Source organism: Triticum urartu, chromosome 5A, assembly GCF_056163025.1.
Source record: "Triticum urartu cultivar PI428250 chromosome 5A, HENAU_Tu73, whole genome shotgun sequence".
NCBI lineage: Eukaryota > Viridiplantae > Streptophyta > Magnoliopsida > Poales > Poaceae > Triticum > Triticum urartu.
Window position 1 is genome coordinate 124386467 of NC_141877.1, and position 12727 is coordinate 124399193.

A 12727-nucleotide genomic window follows, 5' to 3' on the forward strand; every position below is an offset into this window, starting at 1 on the left:
GATTTGGCTTCTTACCAGTAAAGAGTTCATAGGATGTCTTCTTCAGAAGCTTGTGAAGATAAACACGGTTGATGACATGGCAGGCAGTATCAATGGCTTCGGGCCAGAACTTTCTTGGGGTTTTATATTCATCAAGCATCGTTCTTGCCATCTCAATGAGTGTTCTGTTCTTGCGTTCCACGATGCCATTCTGCTGCGGCGTGTATGGAGCTGAGAACTTATGAGTGATACCCAAGGTGTCAAGATAAGTGTCGAGACCGGTGTTCTTGAATTCTGCACCATTGTCACTTCTGATGTGCTTGATCTTGACGTCATAGTTGGTCATGGCTCGATTGGCGAAGCGTCTGAAGACATCCTGCACTTCAGTCTTGTAGAGGATTATGTGTACCCATGTATATCTTGAATAATCATAAACAATGACGAAGCCATAGAGAGAAGCAGTAGTAGTTAGAGTAGAGTAGTGAGTAGGGCCGAAGAGGTCCATGTGTAGCAGTTCGAAGGGTTGAGTCGTTGTCATGATTGCCTTCGAGGGATGCTTGGCCCTCGTCATCTTTCCAGCTTCGCAGGCACCGCATAAGTGATCCTTCTCGAACTTGACGCCCTCGATGCCTATGACGTTCTTCTTCTTTGCGAGAGTATGCAAGTTCCTCATGCCAGCATGCCCTAGCATCCGATGCCAGATCCAACACTCTGAAGCTTTTGCAAGAAGACATACGGCAAGCTGTGGTCCTGCTGAGAAATCTACCATCTACAAATCATCTTTCCGATACCCTTCAAAGACTAGAGACTTGTCAGATTCCATTAGAACAAGGCAACAATATTTTCCAAATATCACAATCATGTTCAAATCGCAAAGCATTGAGACAGACATTAAGTTGAAACCAAGGGATTCAACAACATCAATTTATCCATGTGCTGATCCTTTGAGATTGCAACTCTACCTAGACCCAATACCTTGCTTTTACCAGTGTCAGCAAATGTGATGTGACTCTTCTCAGATGGACGTAAGATTGAGTCCATGAGAAGACTTTGATCACCAGTCATATGATTAGTGCATCCACTATCGATAATCCATTCTGAAGCAGCTGGTGTCATACCCTACAGAACAATTAGGGGGATAGGCTTCATGAAAAGTATTGTGAAGCATAAGCATTTAATGAGCAAAGTGAATTATGAAAGCTCAGGCCCAAGTTAGAACTGATAGGATGCATGTTAAGCGACTCAGAAATGAAATACATAATAAGGTCATTTGGGCATTTTATCTTGTGCCCCACAAGATTTTTTAGGTCCCCAGCAATAGCTTTAGATGCCTTTGATTTTCGGCTGGAGACCATTCCTTGCAAAAGAGAGTTAAGCTTTCTTAGCCACCCACATCTTCAGGGGTGGCTTCGAAGCAATGAGTCTAAGTGCAGCATCTGAGAACTTTGGCTTTGAAGCCCTGGCAAATAGTTTTGCAGGAGGTGAATAATACTCATAAGAATAAGCAGAGTAGTTCTTGGTCTTATGAACATGGCGAGTTTGATGAAACACACTCATATTCATAGGCCTGAGTATGGTTTCCCTGCAAAACATTTGTGTTAGTGCGACTCAGGTGAGTCCTCTGTCTGTATGAAGCCTTTGGACCATATGAAGCCTGTGGTCCGGGGTTTGTCTTCTTCCCTTGTGGTGTCATGACGACATTCACAGGAAGATTCTCTAGACACCTTTTGGGCACCCCGACTTTCTTCATAGGTGGCCCATTCCTGCAGTTAGTACCAATATACCTGGCAAACACTTCACCATTCTGATTCTTAAATAGTTTATAGTTTGTATCAAAGGATTCATCAATGACAATAGAGTTAGCACAAGTGAAGCCAGATAGGGTGGATGGATCCACTGAAGGTTCCTTTGCAGCAACCCATGTGGTTTTGGGGTACTGCTTAGGCTTCCAGTAAGATCCATCAACATTCATTTTCCTTTCGAACCCAACACCCTCTTTCCTAGGGTTTCAGTTCAGAATCTGCCTTTTGAGGACATCGCATAGTGTCTGATGTCCTTTGAGACTTTTGTACATCCCCGTTTCAAGAAATTTCTTCAACCTAGCATTTTCATCAGCAATAGCAGTGGCATCCTCAGCACGGGGGTTAGTTACCACATCAACAGTTGAAGATATTGCAACAGTAGTAGCAGTAGAACATTCAGCAACAGAAGTAGCGTTATCATGCTCAAGGCATTTTAGACATGGTGGTTCAAATCCTTCCTGAGCGGGACTGATCTGTTGAGCGCGAAGTGACTCGTTTTCCTTTTGAAGATCTTCATGAATTGCTCTCAATTTCTCAAGTTCTTACTTCCTTTGAATATAATCATAGGAAAGCTTTTCATGAGTTGTTGAGAGTGTTTCATGACGACTTTCAAGTTCCTCATACTTAACATGAAGATTTTTATGTCTTCAATTAAGGACTGAGATCGAGTCATTTCCGCGTCCAACAGGTCATCGCTTTTGTCTAACAGTTTTTGAATATGTTCCATAGCTTTCTGTTATTCAGTTGCAATTCTAGCAAGTGTTTTGTAGCTGGGTTTGGAATCACAATCAGAGTCATCTTCACTGGATGTTTGATAGTGATCATTGCGTGAGTTTACCTTGGCACCACGTGCCATGAAGCAATAGGTGGGATTGGAGTCGTCCTTGTCATCAGCGTGGGTGATGGAACCATTGTCTTCAGTGTTGAAGATGGACTTGGCAACGTAGGCTGTAGCCAGACTTGCGACGCCAGAGTCGGACTCCTCCTCAGACTCCACCTTCGCCTCCTCAGAAGCAGACTCCTCCTCTGAATCCATTTCCTTGCCAACAAACGCACGAGCCTTGCCAGATGAGCTCTTCTTGTGTGATGAAGACTTTGAGGAAGACTTGGAAGAAGACCTTGAGTATTTCTTCTTCTTCTTGTCATCAGAATCATATTCCTTGCTCTTCTTCTTCTTGTTCTCATTGTCCCACTACGGACACTCAGAGATGTAGTGACCAGGTTTCTTGCACTTGTGGCATGTTCTCTTCTTGTAGTCATGAGTAGAAGCTTCATCATTCCTTGAGCTGGATCGTGAAGACTTTCTGAAGCCTTTCTTCCTAGTGAACTTCTGGAACTTCTTCACTAGCATAGCAAGCTCCTTTCCAATATCTTCAGGATCATCAGAACTGCAGTCAGATTCTTCTTCAGATGAGGAAACATCTTTTGCCTTCAGGGCGCGAGTTCGGCCATAGTTGGGACCGTAGATATCTCTTTTCTCAGAAAGCTTAAACTCATGTGTGTTGAGCCTTTCAAGTATGTCAGACGGATCGAGTGTCTTGAAGTCAGGGCGTTCTTGAATCATCAGGGCTATGGTGCCAAACGAGCTGTCAAGTGATCTCAGGAGCGTCTTGACGATTTCATGCTTGGTGATCTCAGTAGCACCAAGAGCTTGAAGCTCATTTGTGATGTCAGTGAGGCGATCAAACGCGAGATGAACATTCTCATTGTCATTTCTCTTGAAGCGGTTGAAAAGGTTGCGAAAGACACTGATCCTTTGATCTCTCTGGGTTGAGATGCCTTCGTTGACCTTGGAGAGCCAGTCCCAGACTAGCTTCGATGTTTCCAGAGCACTCACACGGCCATACTATCCTTTGGTCAGATGACCACAGATGATATTCTTGGCAGTAGAATCCAGTTGAACGAACTTCTTGACATCAGCAGGGGTGACACCTTCACCAGTCTTGGGAACGCCATTCTTGACGACATACCAGAGGTCAACATCAATGCTTCAAGATGCATACGCATCTTATTCTTCCAGTAGGGATATTCAGTTCCATCAAACACGGGGCACGCAGCGGAGACTTTGATTATCCCTGCAGTTGACATAGCTAAAACTCCAGGTGGTTAAACCGAATCACACAGAACAAGGGAGTACCTTGCTCTGATACCAATTGAAAGTGCTAGTTATCGACTAGAGGGGGGGTGAATAGGCAATTTTTATGGAAGTCTTCAAAACATGGATGTTTCGAAGACAAACGATAGAAATGAACCTATAAACATGCAGCGGAAGATAGACTACACTAGGCAAGCCATAGTCAAGTATTCAATGAAGTGAAAGCATGAAGACTAATAGAAACTAGGCAGTATAGATCAGGATGGAAGATAGTATGAAGCCAATCAGAACAATCAGTCACACAGTGAAGACAAACAAATAATGCAAGCATGCAATGACTTCATAAGGACCAACTGTAAATAAAGAGAAGGGATGGATAGAACCAGTTGCTTGTTGAAGACAATGATTTGTTGGACCAGTTCCAGTTGCTGTGACAACTGTACGTATGGTTAGGGAAGCTGAGATTTAACTCAGAAGACCGTGTCTTCACCTTATTCCCCTTGAGCTAAGGACACACAGTCCTCGCCCAATCACTCAGGTAAGTCTTCAAGGTAGACTTCCAAACCTTCACAGACTTCGTTCACCGGCGATCCACAATGACTCTTGGATGCTCAAAACGCGACGCCTAACCGGCTGGAGGATTCACAGTCCTCAAGTGTAACAAGTCTTCAGATCACACAGACAGGAAGACTTCAGTGATGCCTAACACTCTTTGGCTCTGGGTGTTTAGGGCTTTGTCCTCGCAAGGATTTCTCCCTCAAATGCTTCGGAGGTGGGTTGCTCTCAAACGACAAAAGCCGTGCACTAACTCTGAGCAGCCACCAATTTATGGTGTAGGGGGTGGGCTATTTATAGCCACTAGGCAACCCGACATGATTTGTCTGAAATGACCCTGGGTCACTAAGGAACTAACACGTGTTCAAACGGTCAGATTTCAAACACACGCGGCAGCTTAACTTGGGCTACAAGTAAAGCTGACTTATCCAGCTCTGGATAAGATTTGCTCTCATTGTCTTCGCTCGAAAACTTAGGATTTGGTTGAGCATCACTTTAGTCATTCTGACTATGTTCACTTGGACCCCACTTAACAGTACGGTGGTTCCTATGACTCAACAAAGAAGAAAATGAAACTACGAAACAACTCTGTCTTTGCGCTCCAAAGTCTTCATGCGATGTCTTCTCATGTCATAGTCTTCAATGTGAATATATTCACATACCATCATTATCTTCAATGCCTTCACACATTTTTAGGGGTCATCTCCGGTAGGTAAAACGAATCAATGAGGGACTACTACCTGTGTTATCCTGCAATTCTCACAAACACATTAGTCCCTCAACCAGGTTGTCGTCAATACTCCAAAACCAACTAGGGGTGGCACTAGATGCACTTACACTAAATACTATTGAAAACCAATTTATATTTTGTTTTTTCATTGTAGCTACTATAATATAACTTTTCCATGGCTTAATCCACTGATATAAATCGATAGTTTCATCAAAACAAGCAAACTATGCATCAAAAACAGAATTTGTCTTAAACAGAACAGTCTGTAATAATCTGAACATTCACCATACCTATGGTACTCCAAAAATTCTACCAAAATTAGGAAAAATAAAAAATTTGTATAGAAAGACATTGCAAAAAGTATCAGAACCGTTTGACGTTCAAGCAAAAAATGTAAAATCACGCACTACAGCCAAAGTTTCTGTTCTGCACCGCACAAACCAATAAGAAATGTAAACATCCTAAAGGCAAACCTTGGCACATTATTTTTATAATACAATGGAATTGTGCAAGGGGACAATTATTTTTGTTGAAAATTTTCTGTAATCAAGATTCACAAAGTTTCTGTGAGCATGAACAAAGTTCAAGGAGCTCCCCACTTCAACAATGATTGTCTCTCTCACTTTCACTTCCCTTTTTGAAAAAGTTTTGGGTTCCCCTCTTTTTTTGTTTTTAAACTTTATAAAAGCACACAACAGAAATAAATGACCCTCTAAAACTTCCGGGTTGTCTCCCTGGTAGCGCTTTCTTTAAAGCCATTAAGCTAGGCATATAGTGCTCAAGTAATGGATCCACCCGGATCCCAAGGTATATCAAAGCCAATTTTAATTAACAATGATTTGTAATTTAGTAGTGAGCACAAAGTAACATATATCATGTAACAACTAAGTCTAACTCTCTTCCTATGCATAGGCATGTCATAAAAGAACAATTCATGCACACATAGTAAAGGCCAATGCATAGTATAAACAGTTTCTTGCAATTTTATCGTGTGGGAAACATAGAGAGGTGGAGATGTAGTTCATCTCTCATAATAATTGCAAGTAGGAGCAGCAAGCACATGAATATTATATCTATCAAAATCATCATGTGTAGTAGTGAAACACAACCCATCGATATAATCCTTAATAGGGGCAAACTTCTCCGATATAGTGTAGTCGGGAAAATTTAAAAAGATAATAGGACTATCATGCGTGGGTGCAATAGCAACAATTTCATGTTTAACATAAGGAACTATAGCAAGTTCATCTCCATAAGCATCATTCATATTAGCATCTTGGCCACAAGCATAGCAAGCATCATCATAAAGGGATATTTCAAAAGAATCAACGGGATCATAATAATCATCATAGCAATCATCCTTTGGTAAGCATGAAGGAAAATTAAACAATGTATGAGTTGAAGAGTTACTCTCATTAGAAGGTGGGCACGGGTGATCAATCCGCTCTTCCTCCTTTTGTTCTTCGCTCTCCTCCTCATATTTTTCATCCAATGAGCTCACAATGTCATTAATTTCTTCTTCTATAGACTCCTGCAAAATATTAGTCTCTTCTTGGACAGCAGAGACTCTCTCAATAAAACCATCAATATTGGAATCGAATTCATAATTCTCATAGCAATATTTAAGGATAGCTAAATTTTCAGGTCTATAAACTGAATCATCAAAATTTTCACACTCTTTAAACAAAGATTCAATTTCATAAGCACCCATAAAAGCAACAAATTCTTATATTTGTTCCACATCATAGTAATCATATATACCATTAGCATAAGAAGCCAAGGTTTTATAATCATTAAATTTGCATGAAAAGGGAAGGTGTGGAGCCTTCATCCTAGAGCAACAAGTATAATCATATCTCAAGCATAGTTCCCGAGCATACCAATGCAACATATGAATTTGATCCCATAATAGTTTCCCTTTTTGAGTCAAGAGATAATCCCTAAAGTATTCACGTTGATCCAACGTGTCTCCCATTACTAAGTTAAATGGGGTTTTCTTAGGATTATCAAAGTAGTACATAATATCTTTCACATAATGAGCATCGTGGGTTTTAGGAGGTTCCCCATCTCCATGAGTAGCAAGTAAACCTAAATTTTTTGGTATTTCTCCGTATCCATAACGAAAGATAGAGAACAACTTAGAACAACAGATAAACATTACTTAGTGATAAAGCAAACAAGCACACACGAGAATATTCACCCCACGCTATTGCTCCCCGGCAACGGCGCCAGAAAAAGGTCTTGATAACCCACAAGTATAGGGGATCAATTGTAGCCTCTTTCGATAAGTAAGAGTGTCGAACCCAACGAGGAGCTAAAGGTAGAACAAATATTCCCTCAAGTTCTATCGACCACCGATACAACTCTACGCACGCTTGACGTTCGCTTTACCTAGAACAAGTATGAAACTAGAAGTACTTTGTAGGTGTAACGGGATAGGTTTGTAAGATAATAAAGTGCACGTAAATAAAAACTAGGGGCTGTTTAGGTAAAGAAGCAATAAATTTAGTATAGCGAGTGTGGAGAAGTGGTGGTAGGAGTTGCGAAATTGTCCCTAAGCAATGGACTACTTTACTAGACCGATAGCAAGTTTTATGTGGGAGAGGCCACTGCTAGCATGTCATCCCCGACTTGGAATTCTATGCACTTATGATTGGAACCATTAGCAAGAATTCGCAACTACTAACGTTCATTAAGGTAAAACCCAACCATAGCATCAAGATATATTGGTTCCCCTTCAATCCCATATGCATTAATTTCTATGCTAGGTTGAAGCTTCTGTCACTCTTGCCCTCCATGGCATAGTTCTATCAACATACAACTAACCCTATGGTGTGATCCACGCGCGCGCTCATATGATGGGCACCAAAGGACAGCAGCATAACCACAAGCAAATTAAACCAATCATAGCAATTCACCAATTACCTAGAACAACGAAAATCTACTCAGACATCATAGGATGGCAACACATCATTGGTAATAATATGAAGTATAAAGCACCATGTTCAAGTAGAGGGCACATCAGGTTGTGGGAGAGTGGACCGTTGTAGATAGATGGGGGAAGGTGATGAATATGTTGGTGAAGATGACAGAGGTGTTGGTGTAGATCGCCGTCACACGATGATGGCCCCGGCGGCGTTCCGGCGACACCGGGAGAGAGGGGGGAGAGAGAGCCCCCCTTCTTCTTCTTCTTCTTCTTCTTCTTCCTTGACCTTCTCCCTAGATGGGAGAAGGGTTTCCCCTCTGGTCCATGGCCTCCATGGAGGCGGAGGAGCGAGAGCCCCTCCGAGATTGGATCTGTCTCTCTGTCTCTCTGTGTTTCTGCACTTCTGATTCAGCCCTTTCACCGTTTCTTATATTCCCGGAGATCCGTAACTCCGATTGGGCTGAAATTTTAACACGATTTGTATCCGGATATTGGCTTTCTTGCGGAGAAAGAAGGGCACCAACCGCCTTATGGGGTGGCCACGAGGGTCAGGGGGGCGCCCCCTGCCTCGTGCCCCCCTCAGGCATCGTCTCGCATTGATTCTTCTTCCCAAAAATCACATATATTCCAAAAAAAATCTCCATCGGTTTTTATCCCGTTTGGACTCCGTTTGATATGGATTTTCTGTGAAACAAAAAACATGCAACAAACAGGAACTGGCACTGGGCACTGGATCAATATGTTAGTCCCAAAAATAGTATAAAAAGGTTCCAAAAGTATATAAAAGTTGTAGAATATTGGCATGGAACAATAAAAAATTATAGATACGATGGAGACGTATCAGCCGTCGCACCTTCTCGCGTAAGCTGTATGGGTACTATACTCCGATGGTGCTCCAACATATTTTGTGTTGCATCTCACACGGCTGGGTATAATAAACTGTGTGGGATCTACTTGATTTGAATTACATAATGGGGTCACAACGGCAATGGACGGTGTTTGAATTGCTAGACCTTTTATATGGAGTGAACATGCAACTATATGTGTGTCGTAAAAGAATTGGGATTATTCAGGGTTTGTTTGGACATTTTATACATTAAATTGGTTTTCTAACCATTTCAGGTGCACAATTCAAAATTAAACTACATGCACATGCTCCGGTGCACCAACATGGGTTGTAAAATCATATATGTGACCATGGGTTTATGCTTATGTCCCATGCAAGAAATGGGGATGAGTTTCGAACACCACGGCACCGTTTCTCTCCAGCAAACGTTGACGTACTTGCTTTTGTAATTCTAGTAAATCCAAAAGTCGTCCGAAATTCATGAAAGTTGGCATGTTATCATGGAGCGGCATCAACATGCCATGGTAAATCTTTTGTCCCATTTGGGTAGGTTTGGGTATAAGCTTCTCATAAACCAGAGCTTCTCAAAACAAGTGTGATGGTTTTGGTAGGGAACATTTCACCTTTCTGGACAAAATGATATACGTTGCCTCTTCTCGATTCCAAATTTTCCTAGTGTCAACATAGAACAACAAGAGTGTTGTGTCAATTTTGGGGAATTTTTGGTGTTCTCTTGGACATTTTTATACATTAACTGAGTTTTCTATGCATGCATGTGCATAATTCAAATTTGAACTACATGCACATGCTCTAATGCATATAAATTAGTTGAAAATTCAAATATGTGTCCTTGGTTGCATGCTTAGGTCCCATGAAAGAAATGGGAATGAATGTCAAACACCCTACCAACGTCACTCGGCCGCAAACATTGAGATACCTGTTTTTTAAATTCTAGTAAATCCAAAGCTTATCTGAAATTCATGAAACTTGGCATGGTGTCATGGAGCAGCATCAACATGTCGTGGTAATTTTTTTCCCATTTGGGGCAGGTTTGGGGATATGCTTCTCACAAACAAAAGCTTCTCACAACAAGCCTGATGGTTTCGGTAGGGAATGTTTCACCTTTCTGGACGAAACGATATCCATTGCCTCTTCTCGATTTCATTTTTTTCCTAGTGTCAACATAGAACAACATGAGTGTTGTGTCAATTTTTGGGATTTTTCGGGGTTCACTTGGACATTTTTATACATTAACCGAGTTTTCTTTGCATTCATGTGCATAATTCAAATTTGAACTATAGGCACATGCTCTAATGCATATAAATTGGTTGAAAATTCAAATCTGTGTCCTTGGTTGCATGCTTAGGTCCCGTGCAAGAAATGGGAATGAATGTCAAACACCCTGCCACTGTCACTCGGCCGCAAATATTGAGATACCTGGTTTTTAAATTCTAGTAAATCCAAAACTCGTCAGAAATTCATGAAACTTGGCATGCTATCATGGAGCGGCATCAACATGCCGTGATAAAATTTTTGTCCCATTTGGGGCAGGTTTGGGGATATGCTTCTCACAAACCAGAGCTTCTCACAACAAGCCTGATGGTTTCAGTAGGGAACGGCCTACCTTTGGGGACGAAACAATATCCATTGCCTCTTCTCGATTTCAATTTTTTTCCTAGTGTCAACATAGAACGACAGGAGGTGTTGTGTCAATTTTTGGGATTTTTCGGGGTTCGTTTGGAAATTTTTATGCATTAACTGAGTTTTCAATGCACTCATGTGCATAATTCAAATTTGAACTACATGCACATGCTCTAATGCATATAAATTGGTTGAAAATTCAAATCTGTGTCCTTGGTTGCATGCTTAGGTCCCATGCAAGAAATGGGAATGAATGTCAAACGCCATGCCACCGTCACTCGGCCGCAAACATTGAGATACCTGGTTTTTAAATTCTAGTAAATCCAAAACTCATCTTAAATTCATGAAACTTGGCATGCTATCATGGAGCGGCATCAACATGCCGTGGTAATTTTTTTTGTTCCATTTGGGGCAGGTTTGGGTATATGCTTCTCACAAACCAGAGCTTCTCACAACAAGCATGATGGTTTCGGTAGGGAATGCCCCACCTTTGGGGACGAAACAATATCCATTGCCTCTTATTTCTTTCAAAAAAATTCTCGTGTCAACATAGAACAATAGGAGTGTTGTGTCAATTTTTGTGATTTTTCGAGGTTCGTTTGGACATTTTATGCAATAGCTGAGTTTTCAATGCATTTATGTGCATAATTCAAATTTGAACTACATGCACATGCTCCAGTGCATATAAATTGGTTGAAAAATCAAATATTTGTCCTTGGGTGCATGATTAGGTCTAATGGAAGAAATGGGAATGAATTTTGAACACCAGGGCACCGTCGATTGTCGGCAAAATGTTGAGATACTTTGTTTTTAAATTCTAGTAAATCCAAAACTCGCCTGAAATTCATGAAACTTGGCATGCTATCATGGAATGGCACCCGATATGTTGTGGTATTTTTCGTGTCCATTTTGAGAGAAGGCGCACTCGAATAACAACCAACAAAGGCATTTTGAAAAAATAGCTGCCACTTTAATATCTCAAACAGTTGTATAATCCAACCATGTGCGTTCTATTAACCATTCACGTGACGACACGTGTCTTGGTTTTAATGGCTATAGATTTTAATGGCTCTTGATCGCAAACATTTTAGATTGAACACCTGTATGCAAAGTGAGAGCAGGATTTGTGCATCTCTTGAACGCAAACGGTTCTTTTGGATGACCCGTGTGCAACCACTTACAAACAATTTGGTAAGATTTGCATCTGTCATATTGGGTATGTTGCCATTTGTCAAACTGGAAAGATTGACATTTGTTGATCTAGTAACATTGCCATTTGTCAACATTGTAACACTGCGATTTGTCAAAATATGAAGCTAAAAATCACTAGCAGTATATAATTTTTTCAACTAAAATTCAGTAATTAAGCATAGATGGAGGCGAGGAGGCGTGTTCAGCTGGGCGTGTAGCGGGTGATGCAGTACTACTTGATTTGACAGCGGGCAGCGCAGTTCCCGATACGGCTTTAATGCAGATGAGGGATAGGATAGCGGTTCCCGAAATATTGAACGACCAATGATGCATCCTCCTTCAATTAGCATCGTGTGAATGCATGAGGGAAGTAATGAGAGGAGGACCGGGAAAAGAGGCAGCACGATGTGAATGCAACACAGTTTGCACTCATATAAATGCGCCCCTCCATTCCAATGCATCTATCACATCGTACGCACCTAAGTATTTGCCTAAGCACCTACACTATAAGCACAAAAGTGCTCACTCCAGACCCATGGCGGCGATCTGTGCGAGCGGCCAGCGGCTGTGCCAGATGGTCCACGTCCCCGGCCTGCGGCATGGCACCGAGGATCGACTCCAGACGGTGTTGGCGACCAGCTGGTGGATGGCCGTCGTCGACGCCAGCTACGACTCTCAGTTGGACCAGATGATCGTTGCCACCACTAACAAGTTCACCGTCGTCAAGAAGCTCGCGGACAACATCGCCGTACTCCTCCAGCCCGCGCACCTGGGCTCCTCATTGCCTGCCTCCCTAATCGGCCTCCATGGTTGAAACTTCTTTCAAGCACTGGTGTCCCTGCAACTACCCGCTGATGCCACGAAGAATGTCCACCTGGAGGTCGCGCTCGGCGTGAGGCACCTCGCCCTGCAAGAATTCTTCGACCTACACATCCACGTGTACGACCAAATCATGTACATA